Here is a 21,410-nt window from a genome sequence, read left to right on the forward strand (position 1 = left end):
TTTCTTTTGCTCGTTACTTCAATTTCTCCCCGTTCTTTTCTTCCTTTCTTTACAAATGGCAACCTCGCACGCTCACGCCCATCGCGTTTCTTCTCCCCGACGTGTCCGCGCGGGCCCCGCCGGCCGTTCCCAGCACGTGCGTGCACCCACCGTCGCCTCGATCATGCCCACCCCGCATGCGTTAAATGCAATTTGTGCGCATGGCATGTCGGGTGCGATCATACCAGCACTAATGCACCGGATCCCATCAGAACTCCGCAGTTAAGCGTGCTTGGGCGAGAGTAGTACTAAGTTGGGTGACCACTTGGGAAGTCCTCGTGTTGCACCCCTTTTTTATATTTCTTCTCCCCGACGTGTCCGCGCGGGCCCCGCCGGCCGTTCCCAGCACGTGCGTGCACCCACCGTCGCCTCGATCATGCCCACCCCGCATGCGTTAAATGCAATTTGTGCGCATGGCATGTCGGGTGCGATCATACCAGCACTAATGCACCGGATCCCATCAGAACTCCGCAGTTAAGCGTGCTTGGGCGAGAGTAGTACTAAGTTGGGTGACCACTTGGGAAGTCCTCGTGTTGCACCCCTTTTTTATATTTCTTCTCCCCGACGTGTCCGCGCGGGCCCCGCCGGCCGTTCCCAGCACGTGCCTGCACCCACCGTCGCCTCGATCATGCCCACCCCGCATGCGTTAAATGCAATTTGTGCGCATGGCATGTCGGGTGCGATCATACCAGCACTAATGCACCGGATCCCATCAGAACTCCGCAGTTAAGCGTGCTTGGGCGAGAGTAGTACTAAGTTGGGTGACCACTTGGGAAGTCCTCGTGTTGCACCCCTTTTTTATATTTTTTCTCCCCGACGTGTCCGCGCGGGCCCCGCCGGCCGTTCCCAGCACGTGCGTGCACCCACCGTCGCCTCGATCATGCCCACCCCGCATGCGTTAAATGCAATTTGTGCGCATGGCATGTCGGGTGCGATCATACCAGCACTAATGCACCGGATCCCATCAGAACTCCGCAGTTAAGCGTGCTTGGGCGAGAGTAGTACTAAGTTGGGTGACCACTTGGGAAGTCCTCGTGTTGCACCCCTTTTTTATATTTCTTTTGCTCGTTACTTCAATTTCTCCCCGTTCTTTTCTTCCTTTCTTTACAAATGGCAACCTCGCACGCTCACGCCCATCGCGTTTCTTCTCCCCGACGTGTCCGCGCGGGCCCCGCCGGCCGTTCCCAGCACGTGCGTGCACCCACCGTCGCCTCGATCATGCCCACCCCGCATGCGTTAAATGCAATTTGTGCGCATGGCATGTCGGGTGCGATCATACCAGCACTAATGCACCGGATCCCATCAGAACTCCGCAGTTAAGCGTGCTTGGGCGAGAGTAGTACTAAGTTGGGTGACCACTTGGGAAGTCCTCGTGTTGCACCCCTTTTTTATATTTCTTCTCCCCGACGTGTCCGCGCGGGCCCCGCCGGCCGTTCCCAGCACGTGCGTGCACCCACCGTCGCCTCGATCATGCCCACCCCGCATGCGTTAAATGCAATTTGTGCGCATGGCATGTCGGGTGCGATCATACCAGCACTAATGCACCGGATCCCATCAGAACTCTGCAGTTAAGCGTGCTTGGGCGAGAGTAGTACTAAGTTGGGTGACCACTTGGGAAGTCCTCGTGTTGCACCCCTTTTTTATATTTCTTTTGCTCGTTACTTCAATTTCTCCCCGTTCTTTTCTTCCTTTCTTTACAAATGGCAACCTCGCACGCTCACGCCCATCGCGTTTCTTCTCCCCGACGTGTCCGCGCGGGCCCCGCCGGCCGTTCCCAGCACGTGCGTGCACCCACCGTCGCCTCGATCATGCCCACCCCGCATGCGTTAAATGCAATTTGTGCGCATGGCATGTCGGGTGCGATCATACCAGCACTAATGCACCGGATCCCATCAGAACTCCGCAGTTAAGCGTGCTTGGGCGAGAGTAGTACTAAGTTGGGTGACCACTTGGGAAGTCCTCGTGTTGCACCCCTTTTTTATATTTCTTCTCCCCGACGTGTCCGCGCGGGCCCCGCCGGCCGTTCCCAGCACGTGCGTGCACCCACCGTCGCCTCGATCATGCCCACCCCGCATGCGTTAAATGCAATTTGTGCGCATGGCATGTCGGGTGCGATCATACCAGCACTAATGCACCGGATCCCATCAGAACTCCGCAGTTAAGCGTGCTTGGGCGAGAGTAGTACTAAGTTGGGTGACCACTTGGGAAGTCCTCGTGTTGCACCCCTTTTTTATATTTCTTTTGCTCGTTACTTCAATTTCTCCCCGTTCTTTTCTTCCTTTCTTTACAAATGGCAACCTCGCACGCTCACGCCCATCGCGTTTCTTCTCCCCGACGTGTCCGCGCGGGCCCCGCCGGCCGTTCCCAGCACGTGCGTGCACCCACCGTCGCCTCGATCATGCCCACCCCGCATGCGTTAAATGCAATTTGTGCGCATGGCATGTCGGGTGCGATCATACCAGCACTAATGCACCGGATCCCATCAGAACTCCGCAGTTAAGCGTGCTTGGGCGAGAGTAGTACTAAGTTGGGTGACCACTTGGGAAGTCCTCGTGTTGCACCCCTTTTTTATATTTCTTCTCCCCGACGTGTCCGCGCGGGCCCCGCCGGCCGTTCCCAGCACGTGCGTGCACCCACCGTCGCCTCGATCATGCCCACCCCGCATGCGTTAAATGCAATTTGTGCGCATGGCATGTCGGGTGCGATCATACCAGCACTAATGCACCGGATCCCATCAGAACTCCGCAGTTAAGCGTGCTTGGGCGAGAGTAGTACTAAGTTGGGTGACCACTTGGGAAGTCCTCGTGTTGCACCCCTTTTTTATATTTCTTTTGCTCGTTACTTCAATTTCTCCCCGTTCTTTTCTTCCTTTCTTTACAAATGGCAACCTCGCACGCTCACGCCCATCGCGTTTCTTCTCCCCGACGTGTCCGCGCGGGCCCCGCCGGCCGTTCCCAGCACGTGCGTGCACCCACCGTCGCCTCGATCATGCCCACCCCGCATGCGTTAAATGCAATTTGTGCGCATGGCATGTCGGGTGCGATCATACCAGCACTAATGCACCGGATCCCATCAGAACTCCGCAGTTAAGCGTGCTTGGGCGAGAGTAGTACTAAGTTGGGTGACCACTTGGGAAGTCCTCGTGTTGCACCCCTTTTTTATATTTCTTCTCCCCGACGTGTCCGCGCGGGCCCCGCCGGCCGTTCCCAGCACGTGCGTGCACCCACCGTCGCCTCGATCATGCCCACCCCGCATGCGTTAAATGCAATTTGTGCGCATGGCATGTCGGGTGCGATCATACCAGCACTAATGCACCGGATCCCATCAGAACTCCGCAGTTAAGCGTGCTTGGGCGAGAGTAGTACTAAGTTGGGTGACCACTTGGGAAGTCCTCGTGTTGCACCCCTTTTTTATATTTCTTTTGCTCGTTACTTCAATTTCTCCCCGTTCTTTTCTTCCTTTCTTTACAAATGGCAACCTCGCACGCTCACGCCCATCGCGTTTCTTCTCCCCGACGTGTCCGCGCGGGCCCCGCCGGCCGTTCCCAGCACGTGCGTGCACCCACCGTCGCCTCGATCATGCCCACCCCGCATGCGTTAAATGCAATTTGTGCGCATGGCATGTCGGGTGCGATCATACCAGCACTAATGCACCGGATCCCATCAGAACTCCGCAGTTAAGCGTGCTTGGGCGAGAGTAGTACTAAGTTGGGTGACCACTTGGGAAGTCCTCGTGTTGCACCCCTTTTTTATATTTCTTCTCCCCGACGTGTCCGCGCGGGCCCCGCCGGCCGTTCCCAGCACGTGCGTGCACCCACCGTCGCCTCGATCATGCCCACCCCGCATGCGTTAAATGCAATTTGTGCGCATGGCATGTCGGGTGCGATCATACCAGCACTAATGCACCGGATCCCATCAGAACTCCGCAGTTAAGCGTGCGGGTGCGATCATACCAGCACTAATGCACCGGATCCCATCAGAACTCCGCAGTTAAGCGTGCTTGGGCGAGAGTAGTACTAAGTTGGGTGACCACTTGGGAAGTCCTCGTGTTGCACCCCTTTTTTATATTTCTTTTGCTCGTTACTTCAATTTCTCCCCGTTCTTTTCTTCCTTTCTTTACAAATGGCAACCTCGCACGCTCACGCCCATCGCGTTTCTTCTCCCCGACGTGTCCGCGCGGGCCCCGCCGGCCGTTCCCAGCACGTGCGTGCACCCACCGTCGCCTCGATCATGCCCACCCCGCATGCGTTAAATGCAATTTGTGCGCATGGCATGTCGGGTGCGATCATACCAGCACTAATGCACCGGATCCCATCAGAACTCCGCAGTTAAGCGTGCTTGGGCGAGAGTAGTACTAAGTTGGGTGACCACTTGGGAAGTCCTCGTGTTGCACCCCTTTTTTATATTTCTTCTCCCCGACGTGTCCGCGCGGGCCCCGCCGGCCGTTCCCAGCACGTGCGTGCACCCACCGTCGCCTCGATCATGCCCACCCCGCATGCGTTAAATGCAATTTGTGCGCATGGCATGTCGGGTGCGATCATACCAGCACTAATGCACCGGATCCCATCAGAACTCCGCAGTTAAGCGTGCTTGGGCGAGAGTAGTACTAAGTTGGGTGACCACTTGGGAAGTCCTCGTGTTGCACCCCTTTTTTATATTTCTTCTCCCCGACGTGTCCGCGCGGGCCCCGCCGGCCGTTCCCAGCACGTGCGTGCACCCACCGTCGCCTCGATCATGCCCACCCCGCATGCGTTAAATGCAATTTGTGCGCATGGCATGTCGGGTGCGATCATACCAGCACTAATGCACCGGATCCCATCAGAACTCCGCAGTTAAGCGTGCTTGGGCGAGAGTAGTACTAAGTTGGGTGACCACTTGGGAAGTCCTCGTGTTGCACCCCTTTTTTATATTTCTTCTCCCCGACGTGTCCGCGCGGGCCCCGCCGGCCGTTCCCAGCACGTGCGTGCACCCACCGTCGCCTCGATCATGCCCACCCCGCATGCGTTAAATGCAATTTGTGCGCATGGCATGTCGGGTGCGATCATACCAGCACTAATGCACCGGATCCCATCAGAACTCCGCAGTTAAGCGTGCTTGGGCGAGAGTAGTACTAAGTTGGGTGACCACTTGGGAAGTCCTCGTGTTGCACCCCTTTTTTATATTTCTTCTCCCCGACGTGTCCGCGCGGGCCCCGCCGGCCGTTCCCAGCACGTGCGTGCACCCACCGTCGCCTCGATCATGCCCACCCCGCATGCGTTAAATGCAATTTGTGCGCATGGCATGTCGGGTGCGATCATACCAGCACTAATGCACCGGATCCCATCAGAACTCTGCAGTTAAGCGTGCTTGGGCGAGAGTAGTACTAAGTTGGGTGACCACTTGGGAAGTCCTCGTGTTGCACCCCTTTTTTATATTTCTTTTGCTCGTTACTTCAATTTCTCCCCGTTCTTTTCTTCCTTTCTTTACAAATGGCAACCTCGCACGCTCACGCCCATCGCGTTTCTTCTCCCCGACGTGTCCGCGCGGGCCCCTCCGGCCGTTCCCAGCACGTGCGTGCACCCACCGTCGCCTCGATCATGCCCACCCCGCATGCGTTAAATGCAATTTGTGCGCATGGCATGTCGGGTGCGATCATACCAGCACTAATGCACCGGATCCCATCAGAACTCCGCAGTTAAGCGTGCTTGGGCGAGAGTAGTACTAAGTTGGGTGACCACTTGGGAAGTCCTCGTGTTGCACCCCTTTTTTATATTTCTTTTGCTCGTTACTTCAATTTCTCCCCGTTCTTTTCTTCCTTTCTTTACAAATGGCAACCTCGCACGCTCACGCCCATCGCGTTTCTTCTCCCCGACGTGTCCGCGCGGGCCCCGCCGGCCGTTCCCAGCACGTGCGTGCACCCACCGTCGCCTCGATCATGCCCACCCCGCATGCGTTAAATGCAATTTGTGCGCATGGCATGTCGGGTGCGATCATACCAGCACTAATGCACCGGATCCCATCAGAACTCCGCAGTTAAGCGTGCTTGGGCGAGAGTAGTACTAAGTTGGGTGACCACTTGGGAAGTCCTCGTGTTGCACCCCTTTTTTATATTTCTTCTCCCCGACGTGTCCGCGCGGGCCCCGCCGGCCGTTCCCAGCACGTGCGTGCACCCACCGTCGCCTCGATCATGCCCACCCCGCATGCGTTAAATGCAATTTGTGCGCATGGCATGTCGGGTGCGATCATACCAGCACTAATGCACCGGATCCCATCAGAACTCCGCAGTTAAGCGTGCTTGGGCGAGAGTAGTACTAAGTTGGGTGACCACTTGGGAAGTCCTCGTGTTGCACCCCTTTTTTATATTTCTTCTCCCCGACGTGTCCGCGCGGGCCCCGCCGGCCGTTCCCAGCACGTGCGTGCACCCACCGTCGCCTCGATCATGCCCACCCCGCATGCGTTAAATGCAATTTGTGCGCATGGCATGTCGGGTGCGATCATACCAGCACTAATGCACCGGATCCCATCAGAACTCCGCAGTTAAGCGTGCTTGGGCGAGAGTAGTACTAAGTTGGGTGACCACTTGGGAAGTCCTCGTGTTGCACCCCTTTTTTATATTTCTTCTCCCCGACGTGTCCGCGCGGGCCTCGCCGGCCGTTCCCAGCACGTGCGTGCACCCACCGTCGCCTCGATCATGCCCACCCCGCATGCGTTAAATGCAATTTGTGCGCATGGCATGTCGGGTGCGATCATACCAGCACTAATGCACCGGATCCCATCAGAACTCCGCAGTTAAGCGTGCTTGGGCGAGAGTAGTACTAAGTTGGGTGACCACTTGGGAAGTCCTCGTGTTGCACCCCTTTTTTATATTTCTTCTCCCCGACGTGTCCGCGCGGGCCCCGCCGGCCGTTCCCAGCACGTGCGTGCACCCACCGTCGCCTCGATCATGCCCACCCCGCATGCGTTAAATGCAATTTGTGCGCATGGCATGTCGGGTGCGATCATACCAGCACTAATGCACCGGATCCCATCAGAACTCCGCAGTTAAGCGTGCTTGGGCGAGAGTAGTACTAAGTTGGGTGACCACTTGGGAAGTCCTCGTGTTGCACCCCTTTTTTATATTTCTTTTGCTCGTTACTTCAATTTCTCCCCGTTCTTTTCTTCCTTTCTTTACAAATGGCAACCTCGCACGCTCACGCCCATCGCGTTTCTTCTCCCCGACGTGTCCGCGCGGGCCCCGCCGGCCGTTCCCAGCACGTGCGTGCACCCACCGTCGCCTCGATCATGCCCACCCCGCATGCGTTAAATGCAATTTGTGCGCATGGCATGTCGGGTGCGATCATACCAGCACTAATGCACCGGATCCCATCAGAACTCCGCAGTTAAGCGTGCTTGGGCGAGAGTAGTACTAAGTTGGGTGACCACTTGGGAAGTCCTCGTGTTGCACCCCTTTTTTATATTTCTTCTCCCCGACGTGTCCGCGCGGGCCCCGCCGGCCGTTCCCAGCACGTGCGTGCACCCACCGTCGCCTCGATCATGCCCACCCCGCATGCGTTAAATGCAATTTGTGCGCATGGCATGTCGGGTGCGATCATACCAGCACTAATGCACCGGATCCCATCAGAACTCCGCAGTTAAGCGTGCTTGGGCGAGAGTAGTACTAAGTTGGGTGACCACTTGGGAAGTCCTCGTGTTGCACCCCTTTTTTATATTTCTTCTCCCCGACGTGTCTGCGCGGGCCCCGCCGGCCGTTCCCAGCACGTGCGTGCACCCACCGTCGCCTCGATCATGCCCACCCCGCATGCGTTAAATGCAATTTGTGCGCATGGCATGTCGGGTGCGATCATACCAGCACTAATGCACCGGATCCCATCAGAACTCCGCAGTTAAGCGTGCTTGGGCGAGAGTAGTACTAAGTTGGGTGACCACTTGGGAAGTCCTCGTGTTGCACCCCTTTTTTATATTTCTTTTGCTCGTTACTTCAATTTCTCCCCGTTCTTTTCTTCCTTTCTTTACAAATGGCAACCTCGCACGCTCACGCCCATCGCGTTTCTTCTCCCCGACGTGTCCGCGCGGGCCCCGCCGGCCGTTCCCAGCACGTGCGTGCACCCACCGTCGCCTCGATCATGCCCACCCCGCATGCGTTAAATGCAATTTGTGCGCATGGCATGTCGGGTGCGATCATACCAGCACTAATGCACCGGATCCCATCAGAACTCCGCAGTTAAGCGTGCTTGGGCGAGAGTAGTACTAAGTTGGGTGACCACTTGGGAAGTCCTCGTGTTGCACCCCTTTTTTATATTTCTTCTCCCCGACGTGTCCGCGCGGGCCCCGCCGGCCGTTCCCAGCACGTGCGTGCACCCACCGTCGCCTCGATCATGCCCACCCCGCATGCGTTAAATGCAATTTGTGCGCATGGCATGTCGGGTGCGATCATACCAGCACTAATGCACCGGATCCCATCAGAACTCCGCAGTTAAGCGTGCTTGGGCGAGAGTAGTACTAAGTTGGGTGACCACTTGGGAAGTCCTCGTGTTGCACCCCTTTTTTATATTTCTTTTGCTCGTTACTTCAATTTCTCCCCGTTCTTTTCTTCCTTTCTTTACAAATGGCAACCTCGCACGCTCACGCCCATCGCGTTTCTTCTCCCCGACGTGTCCGCGCGGGCCCCGCCGGCCGTTCCCAGCACGTGCGTGCACCCACCGTCGCCTCGATCATGCCCACCCCGCATGCGTTAAATGCAATTTGTGCGCATGGCATGTCGGGTGCGATCATACCAGCACTAATGCACCGGATCCCATCAGAACTCCGCAGTTAAGCGTGCTTGGGCGAGAGTAGTACTAAGTTGGGTGACCACTTGGGAAGTCCTCGTGTTGCACCCCTTTTTTATATTTCTTCTCCCCGACGTGTCCGCGCGGGCCCCGCCGGCCGTTCCCAGCACGTGCGTGCACCCACCGTCGCCTCGATCATGCCCACCCCGCATGCGTTAAATGCAATTTGTGCGCATGGCATGTCGGGTGCGATCATACCAGCACTAATGCACCGGATCCCATCAGAACTCCGCAGTTAAGCGTGCTTGGGCGAGAGTAGTACTAAGTTGGGTGACCACTTGGGAAGTCCTCGTGTTGCACCCCTTTTTTATATTTCTTCTCCCCGACGTGTCCGCGCGGGCCCCGCCGGCCGTTCCCAGCACGTGCGTGCACCCACCGTCGCCTCGATCATGCCCACCCCGCATGCGTTAAATGCAATTTGTGCGCATGGCATGTCGGGTGCGATCATACCAGCACTAATGCACCGGATCCCATCAGAACTCCGCAGTTAAGCGTGCTTGGGCGAGAGTAGTACTAAGTTGGGTGACCACTTGGGAAGTCCTCGTGTTGCACCCCTTTTTTATATTTCTTCTCCCCGACGTGTCCGCGCGGGCCCCGCCGGCCGTTCCCAGCACGTGCGTGCACCCACCGTCGCCTCGATCATGCCCACCCCGCATGCGTTAAATGCAATTTGTGCGCATGGCATGTCGGGTGCGATCATACCAGCACTAATGCACCGGATCCCATCAGAACTCCGCAGTTAAGCGTGCTTGGGCGAGAGTAGTACTAAGTTGGGTGACCACTTGGGAAGTCCTCGTGTTGCACCCCTTTTTTATATTTCTTCTCCCCGACGTGTCCGCGCGGGCCCCGCCGGCCGTTCCCAGCACGTGCGTGCACCCACCGTCGCCTCGATCATGCCCACCCCGCATGCGTTAAATGCAATTTGTGCGCATGGCATGTCGGGTGCGATCATACCAGCACTAATGCACCGGATCCCATCAGAACTCCGCAGTTAAGCGTGCTTGGGCGAGAGTAGTACTAAGTTGGGTGACCACTTGGGAAGTCCTCGTGTTGCACCCCTTTTTTATATTTCTTCTCCCCGACGTGTCCGCGCGGGCCCCGCCGGCCGTTCCCAGCACGTGCGTGCACCCACCGTCGCCTCGATCATGCCCACCCCGCATGCGTTAAATGCAATTTGTGCGCATGGCATGTCGGGTGCGATCATACCAGCACTAATGCACCGGATCCCATCAGAACTCCGCAGTTAAGCGTGCTTGGGCGAGAGTAGTACTAAGTTGGGTGACCACTTGGGAAGTCCTCGTGTTGCACCCCTTTTTTATATTTCTTTTGCTCGTTACTTCAATTTCTCCCCGTTCTTTTCTTCCTTTCTTTACAAATGGCAACCTCGCACGCTCACGCCCATCGCGTTTCTTCTCCCCGACGTGTCCGCGCGGGCCCCGCCGGCCGTTCCCAGCACGTGCGTGCACCCACCGTCGCCTCGATCATGCCCACCCCGCATGCGTTAAATGCAATTTGTGCGCATGGCATGTCGGGTGCGATCATACCAGCACTAATGCACCGGATCCCATCAGAACTCCGCAGTTAAGCGTGCTTGGGCGAGAGTAGTACTAAGTTGGGTGACCACTTGGGAAGTCCTCGTGTTGCACCCCTTTTTTATATTTCTTCTCCCCGACGTGTCCGCGCGGGCCCCGCCGGCCGTTCCCAGCACGTGCGTGCACCCACCGTCGCCTCGATCATGCCCACCCCGCATGCGTTAAATGCAATTTGTGCGCATGGCATGTCGGGTGCGATCATACCAGCACTAATGCACCGGATCCCATCAGAACTCCGCAGTTAAGCGTGCTTGGGCGAGAGTAGTACTAAGTTGGGTGACCACTTGGGAAGTCCTCGTGTTGCACCCCTTTTTTATATTTCTTTTGCTCGTTACTTCAATTTCTCCCCGTTCTTTTCTTCCTTTCTTTACAAATGGCAACCTCGCACGCTCACGCCCATCGCGTTTCTTCTCCCCGACGTGTCCGCGCGGGCCCCGCCGGCCGTTCCCAGCACGTGCGTGCACCCACCGTCGCCTCGATCATGCCCACCCCGCATGCGTTAAATGCAATTTGTGCGCATGGCATGTCGGGTGCGATCATACCAGCACTAATGCACCGGATCCCATCAGAACTCCGCAGTTAAGCGTGCTTGGGCGAGAGTAGTACTAAGTTGGGTGACCACTTGGGAAGTCCTCGTGTTGCACCCCTTTTTTATATTTCTTTTGCTCGTTACTTCAATTTCTCCCCGTTCTTTTCTTCCTTTCTTTACAAATGGCAACCTCGCACGCTCACGCCCATCGCGTTTCTTCTCCCCGACGTGTCCGCGCGGGCCCCGCCGGCCGTTCCCAGCACGTGCGTGCACCCACCGTCGCCTCGATCATGCCCACCCCGCATGCGTTAAATGCAATTTGTGCGCATGGCATGTCGGGTGCGATCATACCAGCACTAATGCACCGGATCCCATCAGAACTCCGCAGTTAAGCGTGCTTGGGCGAGAGTAGTACTAAGTTGGGTGACCACTTGGGAAGTCCTCGTGTTGCACCCCTTTTTTATATTTCTTTTGCTCGTTACTTCAATTTCTCCCCGTTCTTTTCTTCCTTTCTTTACAAATGGCAACCTCGCACGCTCACGCCCATCGCGTTTCTTCTCCCCGACGTGTCCGCGCGGGCCCCGCCGGCCGTTCCCAGCACGTGCGTGCACCCACCGTCGCCTCGATCATGCCCACCCCGCATGCGTTAAATGCAATTTGTGCGCATGGCATGTCGGGTGCGATCATACCAGCACTAATGCACCGGATCCCATCAGAACTCCGCAGTTAAGCGTGCTTGGGCGAGAGTAGTACTAAGTTGGGTGACCACTTGGGAAGTCCTCGTGTTGCACCCCTTTTTTATATTTCTTTTGCTCGTTACTTCAATTTCTCCCCGTTCTTTTCTTCCTTTCTTTACAAATGGCAACCTCGCACGCTCACGCCCATCGCGTTTCTTCTCCCCGACGTGTCCGCGCGGGCCCCGCCGGCCGTTCCCAGCACGTGCGTGCACCCACCGTCGCCTCGATCATGCCCACCCCGCATGCGTTAAATGCAATTTGTGCGCATGGCATGTCGGGTGCGATCATACCAGCACTAATGCACCGGATCCCATCAGAACTCCGCAGTTAAGCGTGCTTGGGCGAGAGTAGTACTAAGTTGGGTGACCACTTGGGAAGTCCTCGTGTTGCACCCCTTTTTTATATTTCTTTTGCTCGTTACTTCAATTTCTCCCCGTTCTTTTCTTCCTTTCTTTACAAATGGCAACCTCGCACGCTCACGCCCATCGCGTTTCTTCTCCCCGACGTGTCCGCGCGGGCCCCGCCGGCCGTTCCCAGCACGTGCGTGCACCCACCGTCGCCTCGATCATGCCCACCCCGCATGCGTTAAATGCAATTTGTGCGCATGGCATGTCGGGTGCGATCATACCAGCACTAATGCACCGGATCCCATCAGAACTCCGCAGTTAAGCGTGCTTGGGCGAGAGTAGTACTAAGTTGGGTGACCACTTGGGAAGTCCTCGTGTTGCACCCCTTTTTTATATTTCTTCTCCCCGACGTGTCCGCGCGGGCCCCGCCGGCCGTTCCCAGCACGTGCGTGCACCCACCGTCGCCTCGATCATGCCCACCCCGCATGCGTTAAATGCAATTTGTGCGCATGGCATGTCGGGTGCGATCATACCAGCACTAATGCACCGGATCCCATCAGAACTCCGCAGTTAAGCGTGCTTGGGCGAGAGTAGTACTAAGTTGGGTGACCACTTGGGAAGTCCTCGTGTTGCACCCCTTTTTTATATTTCTTCTCCCCGACGTGTCCGCGCGGGCCCCGCCGGCCGTTCCCAGCACGTGCGTGCACCCACCGTCGCCTCGATCATGCCCACCCCGCATGCGTTAAATGCAATTTGTGCGCATGGCATGTCGGGTGCGATCATACCAGCACTAATGCACCGGATCCCATCAGAACTCCGCAGTTAAGCGTGCTTGGGCGAGAGTAGTACTAAGTTGGGTGACCACTTGGGAAGTCCTCGTGTTGCACCCCTTTTTTATATTTCTTTTGCTCGTTACTTCAATTTCTCCCCGTTCTTTTCTTCCTTTCTTTACAAATGGCAACCTCGCACGCTCACGCCCATCGCGTTTCTTCTCCCCGACGTGTCCGCGCGGGCCCCGCCGGCCGTTCCCAGCACGTGCGTGCACCCACCGTCGCCTCGATCATGCCCACCCCGCATGCGTTAAATGCAATTTGTGCGCATGGCATGTCGGGTGCGATCATACCAGCACTAATGCACCGGATCCCATCAGAACTCCGCAGTTAAGCGTGCTTGGGCGAGAGTAGTACTAAGTTGGGTGACCACTTGGAAAGTCCTCGTGTTGCACCCCTTTTTTATATTTCTTCTCCCCGACGTGTCCGCGCGGGCCCCGCCGGCCGTTCCCAGCACGTGCGTGCACCCACCGTCGCCTCGATCATGCCCACCCCGCATGCGTTAAATGCAATTTGTGCGCATGGCATGTCGGGTGCGATCATACCAGCACTAATGCACCGGATCCCATCAGAACTCCGCAGTTAAGCGTGCTTGGGCGAGAGTAGTACTAAGTTGGGTGACCACTTGGGAAGTCCTCGTGTTGCACCCCTTTTTTATATTTCTTTTGCTCGTTACTTCAATTTCTCCCCGTTCTTTTCTTCCTTTCTTTACAAATGGCAACCTCGCACGCTCACGCCCATCGCGTTTCTTCTCCCCGACGTGTCCGCGCGGGCCCCGCCGGCCGTTCCCAGCACGTGCGTGCACCCACCGTCGCCTCGATCATGCCCACCCCGCATGCGTTAAATGCAATTTGTGCGCATGGCATGTCGGGTGCGATCATACCAGCACTAATGCACCGGATCCCATCAGAACTCCGCAGTTAAGCGTGCTTGGGCGAGAGTAGTACTAAGTTGGGTGACCACTTGGGAAGTCCTCGTGTTGCACCCCTTTTTTATATTTCTTCTCCCCGACGTGTCCGCGCGGGCCCCGCCGGCCGTTCCCAGCACGTGCGTGCACCCACCGTCGCCTCGATCATGCCCACCCCGCATGCGTTAAATGCAATTTGTGCGCATGGCATGTCGGGTGCGATCATACCAGCACTAATGCACCGGATCCCATCAGAACTCCGCAGTTAAGCGTGCTTGGGCGAGAGTAGTACTAAGTTGGGTGACCACTTGGGAAGTCCTCGTGTTGCACCCCTTTTTTATATTTCTTTTGCTCGTTACTTCAATTTCTCCCCGTTCTTTTCTTCCTTTCTTTACAAATGGCAACCTCGCACGCTCACGCCCATCGCGTTTCTTCTCCCCGACGTGTCCGCGCGGGCCCCGCCGGCCGTTCCCAGCACGTGCGTGCACCCACCGTCGCCTCGATCATGCCCACCCCGCATGCGTTAAATGCAATTTGTGCGCATGGCATGTCGGGTGCGATCATACCAGCACTAATGCACCGGATCCCATCAGAACTCCGCAGTTAAGCGTGCTTGGGCGAGAGTAGTACTAAGTTGGGTGACCACTTGGGAAGTCCTCGTGTTGCACCCCTTTTTTATATTTCTTCTCCCCGACGTGTCCGCGCGGGCCCCGCCGGCCGTTCCCAGCACGTGCGTGCACCCACCGTCGCCTCGATCATGCCCACCCCGCATGCGTTAAATGCAATTTGTGCGCATGGCATGTCGGGTGCGATCATACCAGCACTAATGCACCGGATCCCATCAGAACTCCGCAGTTAAGCGTGCTTGGGCGAGAGTAGTACTAAGTTGGGTGACCACTTGGGAAGTCCTCGTGTTGCACCCCTTTTTTATATTTCTTCTCCCCGACGTGTCCGCGCGGGCCCCGCCGGCCGTTCCCAGCACGTGCGTGCACCCACCGTCGCCTCGATCATGCCCACCCCGCATGCGTTAAATGCAATTTGTGCGCATGGCATGTCGGGTGCGATCATACCAGCACTAATGCACCGGATCCCATCAGAACTCCGCAGTTAAGCGTGCTTGGGCGAGAGTAGTACTAAGTTGGGTGACCACTTGGGAAGTCCTCGTGTTGCACCCCTTTTTTATATTTCTTCTCCCCGACGTGTCCGCGCGGGCCCCGCCGGCCGTTCCCAACACGTGCGTGCACCCACCGTCGCCTCGATCATGCCCACCCCGCATGCGTTAAATGCAATTTGTGCGCATGGCATGTCGGGTGCGATCATACCAGCACTAATGCACCGGATCCCATCAGAACTCCGCAGTTAAGCGTGCTTGGGCGAGAGTAGTACTAAGTTGGGTGACCACTTGGGAAGTCCTCGTGTTGCACCCCTTTTTTATATTTCTTTTGCTCGTTACTTCAATTTCTCCCCGTTCTTTTCTTCCTTTCTTTACAAATGGCAACCTCGCACGCTCACGCCCATCGCGTTTCTTCTCCCCGACGTGTCCGCGCGGGCCCCGCCGGCCGTTCCCAGCACGTGCGTGCACCCACCGTCGCCTCGATCATGCCCACCCCGCATGCGTTAAATGCAATTTGTGCGCATGGCATGTCGGGTGCGATCATACCAGCACTAATGCACCGGATCCCATCAGAACTCCGCAGTTAAGCGTGCTTGGGCTAAGCGTGCTTGGGCGAGAGTAGTACTAAGTTGGGTGACCACTTGGGAAGTCCTCGTGTTGCACCCCTTTTTTATATTTCTTCTCCCCGACGTGTCCGCGCGGGCCCCGCCGGCCGTTCCCAGCACGTGCGTGCACCCACCGTCGCCTCGATCATGCCCACCCCGCATGCGTTAAATGCAATTTGTGCGCATGGCATGTCGGGTGCGATCATACCAGCACTAATGCACCGGATCCCATCAGAACTCCGCAGTTAAGCGTGCTTGGGCGAGAGTAGTACTAAGTTGGGTGACCACTTGGGAAGTCCTCGTGTTGCACCCCTTTTTTATATTTCTTCTCCCCGACGTGTCCGCGCGGGCCCCGCCGGCCGTTCCCAGCACGTGCGTGCACCCACCGTCGCCTCGATCATGCCCACCCCGCATGCGTTAAATGCAATTTGTGCGCATGGCATGTCGGGTGCGATCATACCAGCACTAATGCACCGGATCCCATCAGAACTCCGCAGTTAAGCGTGCTTGGGCGAGAGTAGTACTAAGTTGGGTGACCACTTGGGAAGTCCTCGTGTTGCACCCCTTTTTTATATTTCTTCTCCCCGACGTGTCCGCGCGGGCCCCGCCGGCCGTTCCCAGCACGTGCGTGCACCCACCGTCGCCTCGATCATGCCCACCCCGCATGCGTTAAATGCAATTTGTGCGCATGGCATGTCGGGTGCGATCATACCAGCACTAATGCACCGGATCCCATCAGAACTCCGCAGTTAAGCGTGCTTGGGCGAGAGTAGTACTAAGTTGGGTGACCACTTGGGAAGTCCTCGTGTTGCACCCCTTTTTTATATTTCTTTTGCTCGTTACTTCAATTTCTCCCCGTTCTTTTCTTCCTTTCTTTACAAATGGCAACCTCGCACGCTCACGCCCATCGCGTTTCTTCTCCCCGACGTGTCCGCGCGGGCCCCGCCGGCCGTTCCCAGCACGTGCGTGCACCCACCGTCGCCTCGATCATGCCCACCCCGCATGCGTTAAATGCAATTTGTGCGCATGGCGTGTCGGGTGCGATCATACCAGCACTAATGCACCGGATCCCATCAGAACTCCGCAGTTAAGCGTGCTTGGGCGAGAGTAGTACTAAGTTGGGTGACCACTTGGAAAGTCCTCGTGTTGCACCCCTTTTTTATATTTCTTCTCCCCGACGTGTCCGCGCGGGCCCCGCCGGCCGTTCCCAGCACGTGCGTGCACCCACCGTCGCCTCGATCATGCCCACCCCGCATGCGTTAAATGCAATTTGTGCGCATGGCATGTCGGGTGCGATCATACCAGCACTAATGCACCGGATCCCATCAGAACTCCGCAGTTAAGCGTGCTTGGGCGAGAGTAGTACTAAGTTGGGTGACCACTTGGGAAGTCCTCGTGTTGCACCCCTTTTTTATATTTCTTTTGCTCGTTACTTCAATTTCTCCCCGTTCTTTTCTTCCTTTCTTTACAAATGGCAACCTCGCACGCTCACGCCCATCGCGTTTCTTCTCCCCGACGTGTCCGCGCGGGCCCCGCCGGCCGTTCCCAGCACGTGCGTGCACCCACCGTCGCCTCGATCATGCCCACCCCGCATGCGTTAAATGCAATTTGTGCGCATGGCATGTCGGGTGCGATCATACCAGCACTAATGCACCGGATCCCATCAGAACTCCGCAGTTAAGCGTGCTTGGGCGAGAGTAGTACTAAGTTGGGTGACCACTTGGGAAGTCCTCGTGTTGCACCCCTTTTTTATATTTCTTCTCCCCGACGTGTCCGCGCGGGCCCCGCCGGCCGTTCCCAGCACGTGCGTGCACCCACCGTCGCCTCGATCATGCCCACCCCGCATGCGTTAAATGCAATTTGTGCGCATGGCATGTCGGGTGCGATCATACCAGCACTAATGCACCGGATCCCATCAGAACTCCGCAGTTAAGCGTGCTTGGGCGAGAGTAGTACTAAGTTGGGTGACCACTTGGGAAGTCCTCGTGTTGCACCCCTTTTTTATATTTCTTTTGCTCGTTACTTCAATTTCTCCCCGTTCTTTTCTTCCTTTCTTTACAAATGGCAACCTCGCACGCTCACGCCCATCGCGTTTCTTCTCCCCGACGTGTCCGCGCGGGCCCCGCCGGCCGTTCCCAGCACGTGCGTGCACCCACCGTCGCCTCGATCATGCCCACCCCGCATGCGTTAAATGCAATTTGTGCCATTTTTTATATTTCTTTTGCTCGTTACTTCAATTTCTCCCCGTTCTTTTCTTCCTTTCTTTACAAATGGCAACCTCGCACGCTCACGCCCATCGCGTTTCTTCTCCCCGACGTGTCCGCGCGGGCCCCGCCGGCCGTTCCCAGCACGTGCGTGCACCCACCGTCGCCTCGATCATGCCCACCCCGCATGCGTTAAATGCAATTTGTGCGCATGGCATGTCGGGTGCGATCATACCAGCACTAATGCACCGGATCCCATCAGAACTCCGCAGTTAAGCGTGCTTGGGCGAGAGTAGTACTAAGTTGGGTGACCACTTGGGAAGTCCTCGTGTTGCACCCCTTTTTTATATTTCTTCTCCCCGACGTGTCCGCGCGGGCCCCGCCGGCCGTTCCCAGCACGTGCGTGCACCCACCGTCGCCTCGATCATGCCCACCCCGCATGCGTTAAATGCAATTTGTGCGCATGGCATGTCGGGTGCGATCATACCAGCACTAATGCATCGGATCCCATCAGAACTCCGCAGTTAAGCGTGCTTGGGCGAGAGTAGTACTAAGTTGGGTGACCACTTGGGAAGTCCTCGTGTTGCACCCCTTTTTTATATTTCTTTTGCTCGTTACTTCAATTTCTCCCCGTTCTTTTCTTCCTTTCTTTACAAATGGCAACCTCGCACGCTCACGCCCATCGCGTTTCTTCTCCCCGACGTGTCCGCGCGGGCCCCGCCGGCCGTTCCCAGCACGTGCGTGCACCCACCGTCGCCTCGATCATGCCCACCCCGCATGCGTTAAATGCAATTTGTGCGCATGGCATGTCGGGTGCGATCATACCAGCACTAATGCACCGGATCCCATCAGAACTCCGCAGTTAAGCGTGCTTGGGCGAGAGTAGTACTAAGTTGGGTGACCACTTGGGAAGTCCTCGTGTTGCACCCCTTTTTTATATTTCTTCTCCCCGACGTGTCCGCGCGGGCCCCGCCGGCCGTTCCCAGCACGTGCGTGCACCCACCGTCGCCTCGATCATGCCCACCCCGCATGCGTTAAATGCAATTTGTGCGCATGGCATGTCGAGTGCGATCATACCAGCACTAATGCACCGGATCCCATCAGAACTCCGCAGTTAAGCGTGCTTGGGCGAGAGTAGTACTAAGTTGGGTGACCACTTGGGAAGTCCTCGTGTTGCACCCCTTTTTTATATTTCTTTTGCTCGTTACTTCAATTTCTCCCCGTTCTTTTCTTCCTTTCTTTACAAATGGCAACCTCGCACGCTCACGCCCATCGCGTTTCTTCTCCCCGACGTGTCCGCGCGGGCCCCGCCGGCCGTTCCCAGCACGTGCGTGCACCCACCGTCGCCTCGATCATGCCCACCCCGCATGCGTTAAATGCAATTTGTGCCATTTTTTATATTTCTTTTGCTCGTTACTTCAATTTCTCCCCGTTCTTTTCTTCCTTTCTTTACAAATGGCAACCTCGCACGCTCACGCCCATCGCGTTTCTTCTCCCCGACGTGTCCGCGCGGGCCCCGCCGGCCGTTCCCAGCACGTGCGTGCACCCACCGTCGCCTCGATCATGCCCACCCCGCATGCGTTAAATGCAATTTGTGCGCATGGCATGTCGGGTGCGATCATACCAGCACTAATGCACCGGATCCCATCAGAACTCCGCAGTTAAGCGTGCTTGGGCGAGAGTAGTACTAAGTTGGGTGACCACTTGGGAAGTCCTCGTGTTGCACCCCTTTTTTATATTTCTTCTCCCCGACGTGTCCGCGCGGGCCCCGCCGGCCGTTCCCAGCACGTGCGTGCACCCACCGTCGCCTCGATCATGCCCACCCCGCATGCGTTAAATGCAATTTGTGCGCATGGCATGTCGGGTGCGATCATACCAGCACTAATGCACCGGATCCCATCAGAACTCCGCAGTTAAGCGTGCTCGGGCGAGAGTAGTACTAAGTTGGGTGACCACTTGGGAAGTCCTCGTGTTGCACCCCTTTTTTATATTTCTTTTGCTCGTTACTTCAATTTCTCCCCGTTCTTTTCTTCCTTTCTTTACAAATGGCAACCTCGCACGCTCACGCCCATCGCGTTTCTTCTCCCCGACGTGTCCGCGCGGGCCCCGCCGGCCGTTCCCAGCACGTGCGTGCACCCACCGTCGCCTCGATCATGCCCACCCCGCATGCGTTAAATGCAATTTGTGCGCATGGCATGTCGGGTGCGATCATACCAGCACTAATGCACCGGATCCCATCAGAACTCCGCAGTTAAGCGTGCTTGGGCGAGAGTAGTACTAAGTTGGGTGACCACTTGGGAAGTCCTCGTGTTGCACCCTTTTTTTATATTTCTTCTCCCCGACGTGTCCGCGCGGGCCCCGCCGGCCGTTCCCAGCACGTGCGTGCACCCACCGTCGCCTCGATCATGCCCACCCCGCATGCGTTAAATGCAATTTGTGCGCATGGCATGTCGGGTGCGATCATACCAGCACTAATGCACCGGATCCCATCAGAACTCCGCAGTTAAGCGTGCTTGGGCGAGAGTAGTACTAAGTTGGGTGACCACTTGGGAAGTCCTCGTGTTGCACCCCTTTTTTATATTTCTTCTCCCCGACGTGTCCGCGCGGGCCCCGCCGGCCGTTCCCAGCACGTGCGTGCACCCACCGTCGCCTCGATCATGCCCACCCCGCATGCGTTAAATGCAATTTGTGCGCATGGCATGTCGGGTGCGATCATACCAGCACTAATGCACCGGATCCCATCAGAACTCCGCAGTTAAGCGTGCTTGGGCGAGAGTAGTACTAAGTTGGGTGACCACTTGGGAAGTCCTCGTGTTGCACCCCTTTTTTATATTTCTTTTGCTCGTTACTTCAATTTCTCCCCGTTCTTTTCTTCCTTTCTTTACAAATGGCAACCTCGCACGCTCACGCCCATCGCGTTTCTTCTCCCCGACGTGTCCGCGCGGGCCCCGCCGGCCGTTCCCAGCACGTGCGTGCACCCACCGTCGCCTCGATCATGCCCACCCCGCATGCGTTAAATGCAATTTGTGCGCATGGCATGTCGGGTGCGATCATACCAGCACTAATGCACCGGATCCCATCAGAACTCCGCAGTTAAGCGTGCTTGGGCGAGAGTAGTACTAAGTTGGGTGACCACTTGGGAAGTCCTCGTGTTGCACCCCTTTTTTATATTTCTTTTGCTCGTTACTTCAATTTCTCCCCGTTCTTTTCTTCCTTTCTTTACAAATGGCAACCTCGCACGCTCAAGCCCATCGCGTTTCTTCTCCCCAACGTGTCCGCGCGGGCCCCGCCGGCCGTTCCCAGCACGTGCGTGCACCCACCGTCGCCTCGATCATGCCCACCCCGCATGCGTTAAATGCAATTTGTGCGCATGGCATGTCGGGTGCGATCATACCAGCACTAATGCACCGGATCCCATCAGAACTCCGCAGTTAAGCGTGCTTGGGCGAGAGTAGTACTAAGTTGGGTGACCACTTGGGAAGTCCTCGTGTTGCACCCCTTTTTTATATTTCTTTTGCTCGTTACTTCAATTTCTCCCCGTTCTTTTCTTCCTTTCTTTACAAATGGCAACCTCGCACGCTCACGCCCATCGCGTTTCTTCTCCCCGACGTGTCCGCGCGGGCCCCGCCGGCCGTTCCCAGCACGTGCGTGCACCCACCGTCGCCTCGATCATGCCCACCCCGCATGCGTTAAATGCAAT

At 56.8% G+C, this 21,410-nt stretch overlaps 71 non-coding genes and 1 pseudogene across 71 annotated transcripts; all 72 read left to right on the plus strand.

Annotated features, from left to right (window-relative positions):
- The first annotated feature begins 210 nt into the window (after positions 1-210).
- LOC147794436 (5S ribosomal RNA) lies at positions 211-329 on the plus strand. Its single transcript, XR_015414300.1, has one exon. It is a non-coding gene; the product is annotated as a 5S ribosomal RNA (ribosomal RNA).
- Positions 330-462: 133 nt separating this feature from the next.
- Positions 463-581, plus strand: LOC147794437 (5S ribosomal RNA). Its single transcript, XR_015414301.1, has one exon. It is a non-coding gene; the product is annotated as a 5S ribosomal RNA (ribosomal RNA).
- Positions 582-714: 133 nt separating this feature from the next.
- LOC147794438 (5S ribosomal RNA) lies at positions 715-833 on the plus strand. The gene has a single exon (XR_015414303.1). It is a non-coding gene; the product is annotated as a 5S ribosomal RNA (ribosomal RNA).
- Positions 834-966: 133 nt separating this feature from the next.
- Positions 967-1,085, plus strand: LOC147794439 (5S ribosomal RNA). The gene has a single exon (XR_015414304.1). It is a non-coding gene; the product is annotated as a 5S ribosomal RNA (ribosomal RNA).
- A 219-nt stretch (positions 1,086-1,304) lies between these two features.
- LOC147794440 (5S ribosomal RNA) lies at positions 1,305-1,423 on the plus strand. Its single transcript, XR_015414305.1, has one exon. It is a non-coding gene; the product is annotated as a 5S ribosomal RNA (ribosomal RNA).
- A 133-nt stretch (positions 1,424-1,556) lies between these two features.
- Positions 1,557-1,675, plus strand: LOC147794441 (5S ribosomal RNA). Its single transcript, XR_015413224.1, has one exon. It is a non-coding gene; the product is annotated as a 5S ribosomal RNA (ribosomal RNA).
- A 219-nt stretch (positions 1,676-1,894) lies between these two features.
- On the plus strand, positions 1,895-2,013 carry LOC147794442 (5S ribosomal RNA). The gene has a single exon (XR_015414306.1). It is a non-coding gene; the product is annotated as a 5S ribosomal RNA (ribosomal RNA).
- Positions 2,014-2,146: 133 nt separating this feature from the next.
- LOC147794443 (5S ribosomal RNA) lies at positions 2,147-2,265 on the plus strand. Its single transcript, XR_015414309.1, has one exon. It is a non-coding gene; the product is annotated as a 5S ribosomal RNA (ribosomal RNA).
- A 219-nt stretch (positions 2,266-2,484) lies between these two features.
- On the plus strand, positions 2,485-2,603 carry LOC147794444 (5S ribosomal RNA). The gene has a single exon (XR_015414311.1). It is a non-coding gene; the product is annotated as a 5S ribosomal RNA (ribosomal RNA).
- Positions 2,604-2,736: 133 nt separating this feature from the next.
- LOC147794445 (5S ribosomal RNA) lies at positions 2,737-2,855 on the plus strand. Its single transcript, XR_015414312.1, has one exon. It is a non-coding gene; the product is annotated as a 5S ribosomal RNA (ribosomal RNA).
- Positions 2,856-3,074: 219 nt separating this feature from the next.
- Positions 3,075-3,193, plus strand: LOC147794446 (5S ribosomal RNA). Its single transcript, XR_015414313.1, has one exon. It is a non-coding gene; the product is annotated as a 5S ribosomal RNA (ribosomal RNA).
- Positions 3,194-3,326: 133 nt separating this feature from the next.
- LOC147794447 (5S ribosomal RNA) lies at positions 3,327-3,445 on the plus strand. Its single transcript, XR_015414314.1, has one exon. It is a non-coding gene; the product is annotated as a 5S ribosomal RNA (ribosomal RNA).
- A 219-nt stretch (positions 3,446-3,664) lies between these two features.
- LOC147794448 (5S ribosomal RNA) lies at positions 3,665-3,783 on the plus strand. The gene has a single exon (XR_015414319.1). It is a non-coding gene; the product is annotated as a 5S ribosomal RNA (ribosomal RNA).
- Positions 3,784-3,977: 194 nt separating this feature from the next.
- Positions 3,978-4,096, plus strand: LOC147794449 (5S ribosomal RNA). The gene has a single exon (XR_015414321.1). It is a non-coding gene; the product is annotated as a 5S ribosomal RNA (ribosomal RNA).
- Positions 4,097-4,315: 219 nt separating this feature from the next.
- On the plus strand, positions 4,316-4,434 carry LOC147794450 (5S ribosomal RNA). The gene has a single exon (XR_015414323.1). It is a non-coding gene; the product is annotated as a 5S ribosomal RNA (ribosomal RNA).
- Positions 4,435-4,567: 133 nt separating this feature from the next.
- Positions 4,568-4,686, plus strand: LOC147794451 (5S ribosomal RNA). Its single transcript, XR_015414326.1, has one exon. It is a non-coding gene; the product is annotated as a 5S ribosomal RNA (ribosomal RNA).
- Positions 4,687-4,819: 133 nt separating this feature from the next.
- On the plus strand, positions 4,820-4,938 carry LOC147794452 (5S ribosomal RNA). The gene has a single exon (XR_015414327.1). It is a non-coding gene; the product is annotated as a 5S ribosomal RNA (ribosomal RNA).
- Positions 4,939-5,071: 133 nt separating this feature from the next.
- On the plus strand, positions 5,072-5,190 carry LOC147794453 (5S ribosomal RNA). The gene has a single exon (XR_015414328.1). It is a non-coding gene; the product is annotated as a 5S ribosomal RNA (ribosomal RNA).
- Positions 5,191-5,323: 133 nt separating this feature from the next.
- LOC147794454 (5S ribosomal RNA) lies at positions 5,324-5,442 on the plus strand. The gene has a single exon (XR_015413225.1). It is a non-coding gene; the product is annotated as a 5S ribosomal RNA (ribosomal RNA).
- Positions 5,443-5,661: 219 nt separating this feature from the next.
- Positions 5,662-5,780, plus strand: LOC147794455 (5S ribosomal RNA). The gene has a single exon (XR_015414329.1). It is a non-coding gene; the product is annotated as a 5S ribosomal RNA (ribosomal RNA).
- Positions 5,781-5,999: 219 nt separating this feature from the next.
- LOC147794456 (5S ribosomal RNA) lies at positions 6,000-6,118 on the plus strand. Its single transcript, XR_015414332.1, has one exon. It is a non-coding gene; the product is annotated as a 5S ribosomal RNA (ribosomal RNA).
- A 133-nt stretch (positions 6,119-6,251) lies between these two features.
- LOC147794457 (5S ribosomal RNA) lies at positions 6,252-6,370 on the plus strand. Its single transcript, XR_015414333.1, has one exon. It is a non-coding gene; the product is annotated as a 5S ribosomal RNA (ribosomal RNA).
- Positions 6,371-6,503: 133 nt separating this feature from the next.
- On the plus strand, positions 6,504-6,622 carry LOC147794458 (5S ribosomal RNA). The gene has a single exon (XR_015414334.1). It is a non-coding gene; the product is annotated as a 5S ribosomal RNA (ribosomal RNA).
- Positions 6,623-6,755: 133 nt separating this feature from the next.
- Positions 6,756-6,874, plus strand: LOC147794459 (5S ribosomal RNA). Its single transcript, XR_015414335.1, has one exon. It is a non-coding gene; the product is annotated as a 5S ribosomal RNA (ribosomal RNA).
- Positions 6,875-7,007: 133 nt separating this feature from the next.
- On the plus strand, positions 7,008-7,126 carry LOC147794460 (5S ribosomal RNA). Its single transcript, XR_015414338.1, has one exon. It is a non-coding gene; the product is annotated as a 5S ribosomal RNA (ribosomal RNA).
- Positions 7,127-7,345: 219 nt separating this feature from the next.
- LOC147794461 (5S ribosomal RNA) lies at positions 7,346-7,464 on the plus strand. Its single transcript, XR_015414341.1, has one exon. It is a non-coding gene; the product is annotated as a 5S ribosomal RNA (ribosomal RNA).
- Positions 7,465-7,597: 133 nt separating this feature from the next.
- Positions 7,598-7,716, plus strand: LOC147794462 (5S ribosomal RNA). The gene has a single exon (XR_015414342.1). It is a non-coding gene; the product is annotated as a 5S ribosomal RNA (ribosomal RNA).
- A 133-nt stretch (positions 7,717-7,849) lies between these two features.
- Positions 7,850-7,968, plus strand: LOC147794463 (5S ribosomal RNA). Its single transcript, XR_015414343.1, has one exon. It is a non-coding gene; the product is annotated as a 5S ribosomal RNA (ribosomal RNA).
- A 219-nt stretch (positions 7,969-8,187) lies between these two features.
- LOC147794464 (5S ribosomal RNA) lies at positions 8,188-8,306 on the plus strand. The gene has a single exon (XR_015414344.1). It is a non-coding gene; the product is annotated as a 5S ribosomal RNA (ribosomal RNA).
- Positions 8,307-8,439: 133 nt separating this feature from the next.
- Positions 8,440-8,558, plus strand: LOC147794465 (5S ribosomal RNA). The gene has a single exon (XR_015414345.1). It is a non-coding gene; the product is annotated as a 5S ribosomal RNA (ribosomal RNA).
- Positions 8,559-8,777: 219 nt separating this feature from the next.
- Positions 8,778-8,896, plus strand: LOC147794466 (5S ribosomal RNA). The gene has a single exon (XR_015414346.1). It is a non-coding gene; the product is annotated as a 5S ribosomal RNA (ribosomal RNA).
- A 133-nt stretch (positions 8,897-9,029) lies between these two features.
- LOC147794467 (5S ribosomal RNA) lies at positions 9,030-9,148 on the plus strand. Its single transcript, XR_015414347.1, has one exon. It is a non-coding gene; the product is annotated as a 5S ribosomal RNA (ribosomal RNA).
- A 133-nt stretch (positions 9,149-9,281) lies between these two features.
- Positions 9,282-9,400, plus strand: LOC147794468 (5S ribosomal RNA). Its single transcript, XR_015414348.1, has one exon. It is a non-coding gene; the product is annotated as a 5S ribosomal RNA (ribosomal RNA).
- Positions 9,401-9,533: 133 nt separating this feature from the next.
- On the plus strand, positions 9,534-9,652 carry LOC147794469 (5S ribosomal RNA). The gene has a single exon (XR_015414349.1). It is a non-coding gene; the product is annotated as a 5S ribosomal RNA (ribosomal RNA).
- A 133-nt stretch (positions 9,653-9,785) lies between these two features.
- LOC147794470 (5S ribosomal RNA) lies at positions 9,786-9,904 on the plus strand. The gene has a single exon (XR_015414352.1). It is a non-coding gene; the product is annotated as a 5S ribosomal RNA (ribosomal RNA).
- A 133-nt stretch (positions 9,905-10,037) lies between these two features.
- Positions 10,038-10,156, plus strand: LOC147794471 (5S ribosomal RNA). Its single transcript, XR_015414353.1, has one exon. It is a non-coding gene; the product is annotated as a 5S ribosomal RNA (ribosomal RNA).
- A 219-nt stretch (positions 10,157-10,375) lies between these two features.
- LOC147794472 (5S ribosomal RNA) lies at positions 10,376-10,494 on the plus strand. Its single transcript, XR_015414354.1, has one exon. It is a non-coding gene; the product is annotated as a 5S ribosomal RNA (ribosomal RNA).
- Positions 10,495-10,627: 133 nt separating this feature from the next.
- Positions 10,628-10,746, plus strand: LOC147794473 (5S ribosomal RNA). The gene has a single exon (XR_015414356.1). It is a non-coding gene; the product is annotated as a 5S ribosomal RNA (ribosomal RNA).
- Positions 10,747-10,965: 219 nt separating this feature from the next.
- LOC147794474 (5S ribosomal RNA) lies at positions 10,966-11,084 on the plus strand. Its single transcript, XR_015414358.1, has one exon. It is a non-coding gene; the product is annotated as a 5S ribosomal RNA (ribosomal RNA).
- A 219-nt stretch (positions 11,085-11,303) lies between these two features.
- On the plus strand, positions 11,304-11,422 carry LOC147794475 (5S ribosomal RNA). The gene has a single exon (XR_015414359.1). It is a non-coding gene; the product is annotated as a 5S ribosomal RNA (ribosomal RNA).
- Positions 11,423-11,641: 219 nt separating this feature from the next.
- Positions 11,642-11,760, plus strand: LOC147794476 (5S ribosomal RNA). Its single transcript, XR_015414360.1, has one exon. It is a non-coding gene; the product is annotated as a 5S ribosomal RNA (ribosomal RNA).
- Positions 11,761-11,979: 219 nt separating this feature from the next.
- Positions 11,980-12,098, plus strand: LOC147794477 (5S ribosomal RNA). Its single transcript, XR_015414362.1, has one exon. It is a non-coding gene; the product is annotated as a 5S ribosomal RNA (ribosomal RNA).
- A 219-nt stretch (positions 12,099-12,317) lies between these two features.
- On the plus strand, positions 12,318-12,436 carry LOC147794478 (5S ribosomal RNA). The gene has a single exon (XR_015414363.1). It is a non-coding gene; the product is annotated as a 5S ribosomal RNA (ribosomal RNA).
- Positions 12,437-12,569: 133 nt separating this feature from the next.
- On the plus strand, positions 12,570-12,688 carry LOC147794479 (5S ribosomal RNA). The gene has a single exon (XR_015414364.1). It is a non-coding gene; the product is annotated as a 5S ribosomal RNA (ribosomal RNA).
- A 133-nt stretch (positions 12,689-12,821) lies between these two features.
- Positions 12,822-12,940, plus strand: LOC147794480 (5S ribosomal RNA). The gene has a single exon (XR_015414368.1). It is a non-coding gene; the product is annotated as a 5S ribosomal RNA (ribosomal RNA).
- Positions 12,941-13,159: 219 nt separating this feature from the next.
- LOC147794481 (5S ribosomal RNA) lies at positions 13,160-13,278 on the plus strand. Its single transcript, XR_015413329.1, has one exon. It is a non-coding gene; the product is annotated as a 5S ribosomal RNA (ribosomal RNA).
- Positions 13,279-13,411: 133 nt separating this feature from the next.
- Positions 13,412-13,530, plus strand: LOC147794482 (5S ribosomal RNA). Its single transcript, XR_015414369.1, has one exon. It is a non-coding gene; the product is annotated as a 5S ribosomal RNA (ribosomal RNA).
- Positions 13,531-13,749: 219 nt separating this feature from the next.
- On the plus strand, positions 13,750-13,868 carry LOC147794483 (5S ribosomal RNA). Its single transcript, XR_015414370.1, has one exon. It is a non-coding gene; the product is annotated as a 5S ribosomal RNA (ribosomal RNA).
- Positions 13,869-14,001: 133 nt separating this feature from the next.
- On the plus strand, positions 14,002-14,120 carry LOC147794484 (5S ribosomal RNA). Its single transcript, XR_015414371.1, has one exon. It is a non-coding gene; the product is annotated as a 5S ribosomal RNA (ribosomal RNA).
- Positions 14,121-14,339: 219 nt separating this feature from the next.
- On the plus strand, positions 14,340-14,458 carry LOC147794485 (5S ribosomal RNA). Its single transcript, XR_015414374.1, has one exon. It is a non-coding gene; the product is annotated as a 5S ribosomal RNA (ribosomal RNA).
- Positions 14,459-14,591: 133 nt separating this feature from the next.
- On the plus strand, positions 14,592-14,710 carry LOC147794486 (5S ribosomal RNA). Its single transcript, XR_015414375.1, has one exon. It is a non-coding gene; the product is annotated as a 5S ribosomal RNA (ribosomal RNA).
- Positions 14,711-14,843: 133 nt separating this feature from the next.
- On the plus strand, positions 14,844-14,962 carry LOC147794487 (5S ribosomal RNA). Its single transcript, XR_015414382.1, has one exon. It is a non-coding gene; the product is annotated as a 5S ribosomal RNA (ribosomal RNA).
- A 133-nt stretch (positions 14,963-15,095) lies between these two features.
- Positions 15,096-15,214, plus strand: LOC147794488 (5S ribosomal RNA). Its single transcript, XR_015414383.1, has one exon. It is a non-coding gene; the product is annotated as a 5S ribosomal RNA (ribosomal RNA).
- Positions 15,215-15,433: 219 nt separating this feature from the next.
- LOC147794489 (5S ribosomal RNA) lies at positions 15,434-15,567 on the plus strand (annotated as a pseudogene).
- A 133-nt stretch (positions 15,568-15,700) lies between these two features.
- On the plus strand, positions 15,701-15,819 carry LOC147794490 (5S ribosomal RNA). The gene has a single exon (XR_015414384.1). It is a non-coding gene; the product is annotated as a 5S ribosomal RNA (ribosomal RNA).
- Positions 15,820-15,952: 133 nt separating this feature from the next.
- On the plus strand, positions 15,953-16,071 carry LOC147794491 (5S ribosomal RNA). The gene has a single exon (XR_015414385.1). It is a non-coding gene; the product is annotated as a 5S ribosomal RNA (ribosomal RNA).
- A 133-nt stretch (positions 16,072-16,204) lies between these two features.
- On the plus strand, positions 16,205-16,323 carry LOC147794492 (5S ribosomal RNA). Its single transcript, XR_015414388.1, has one exon. It is a non-coding gene; the product is annotated as a 5S ribosomal RNA (ribosomal RNA).
- Positions 16,324-16,542: 219 nt separating this feature from the next.
- LOC147794493 (5S ribosomal RNA) lies at positions 16,543-16,661 on the plus strand. The gene has a single exon (XR_015413332.1). It is a non-coding gene; the product is annotated as a 5S ribosomal RNA (ribosomal RNA).
- Positions 16,662-16,794: 133 nt separating this feature from the next.
- On the plus strand, positions 16,795-16,913 carry LOC147794494 (5S ribosomal RNA). Its single transcript, XR_015414389.1, has one exon. It is a non-coding gene; the product is annotated as a 5S ribosomal RNA (ribosomal RNA).
- Positions 16,914-17,132: 219 nt separating this feature from the next.
- On the plus strand, positions 17,133-17,251 carry LOC147794495 (5S ribosomal RNA). The gene has a single exon (XR_015414390.1). It is a non-coding gene; the product is annotated as a 5S ribosomal RNA (ribosomal RNA).
- Positions 17,252-17,384: 133 nt separating this feature from the next.
- Positions 17,385-17,503, plus strand: LOC147794496 (5S ribosomal RNA). The gene has a single exon (XR_015414391.1). It is a non-coding gene; the product is annotated as a 5S ribosomal RNA (ribosomal RNA).
- Positions 17,504-17,931: 428 nt separating this feature from the next.
- Positions 17,932-18,050, plus strand: LOC147794497 (5S ribosomal RNA). The gene has a single exon (XR_015414392.1). It is a non-coding gene; the product is annotated as a 5S ribosomal RNA (ribosomal RNA).
- Positions 18,051-18,183: 133 nt separating this feature from the next.
- On the plus strand, positions 18,184-18,302 carry LOC147794498 (5S ribosomal RNA). Its single transcript, XR_015413311.1, has one exon. It is a non-coding gene; the product is annotated as a 5S ribosomal RNA (ribosomal RNA).
- A 219-nt stretch (positions 18,303-18,521) lies between these two features.
- LOC147794499 (5S ribosomal RNA) lies at positions 18,522-18,640 on the plus strand. Its single transcript, XR_015414393.1, has one exon. It is a non-coding gene; the product is annotated as a 5S ribosomal RNA (ribosomal RNA).
- Positions 18,641-18,773: 133 nt separating this feature from the next.
- Positions 18,774-18,892, plus strand: LOC147794500 (5S ribosomal RNA). The gene has a single exon (XR_015413233.1). It is a non-coding gene; the product is annotated as a 5S ribosomal RNA (ribosomal RNA).
- A 428-nt stretch (positions 18,893-19,320) lies between these two features.
- On the plus strand, positions 19,321-19,439 carry LOC147794501 (5S ribosomal RNA). The gene has a single exon (XR_015414394.1). It is a non-coding gene; the product is annotated as a 5S ribosomal RNA (ribosomal RNA).
- A 133-nt stretch (positions 19,440-19,572) lies between these two features.
- LOC147794502 (5S ribosomal RNA) lies at positions 19,573-19,691 on the plus strand. Its single transcript, XR_015413097.1, has one exon. It is a non-coding gene; the product is annotated as a 5S ribosomal RNA (ribosomal RNA).
- A 219-nt stretch (positions 19,692-19,910) lies between these two features.
- On the plus strand, positions 19,911-20,029 carry LOC147794503 (5S ribosomal RNA). The gene has a single exon (XR_015413086.1). It is a non-coding gene; the product is annotated as a 5S ribosomal RNA (ribosomal RNA).
- A 133-nt stretch (positions 20,030-20,162) lies between these two features.
- Positions 20,163-20,281, plus strand: LOC147794504 (5S ribosomal RNA). Its single transcript, XR_015414395.1, has one exon. It is a non-coding gene; the product is annotated as a 5S ribosomal RNA (ribosomal RNA).
- A 133-nt stretch (positions 20,282-20,414) lies between these two features.
- Positions 20,415-20,533, plus strand: LOC147794505 (5S ribosomal RNA). Its single transcript, XR_015414396.1, has one exon. It is a non-coding gene; the product is annotated as a 5S ribosomal RNA (ribosomal RNA).
- A 219-nt stretch (positions 20,534-20,752) lies between these two features.
- LOC147794506 (5S ribosomal RNA) lies at positions 20,753-20,871 on the plus strand. Its single transcript, XR_015414397.1, has one exon. It is a non-coding gene; the product is annotated as a 5S ribosomal RNA (ribosomal RNA).
- A 219-nt stretch (positions 20,872-21,090) lies between these two features.
- On the plus strand, positions 21,091-21,209 carry LOC147794507 (5S ribosomal RNA). The gene has a single exon (XR_015414399.1). It is a non-coding gene; the product is annotated as a 5S ribosomal RNA (ribosomal RNA).
- The last annotated feature ends 201 nt before the right edge of the window (positions 21,210-21,410 follow it).

This window comes from Cucurbita pepo, chromosome 1 (genome assembly GCF_057944985.1).
Source record: "Cucurbita pepo subsp. pepo isolate OVF chromosome 1, ASM5794498v1, whole genome shotgun sequence".
Lineage (NCBI taxonomy): Eukaryota > Viridiplantae > Streptophyta > Magnoliopsida > Cucurbitales > Cucurbitaceae > Cucurbita > Cucurbita pepo.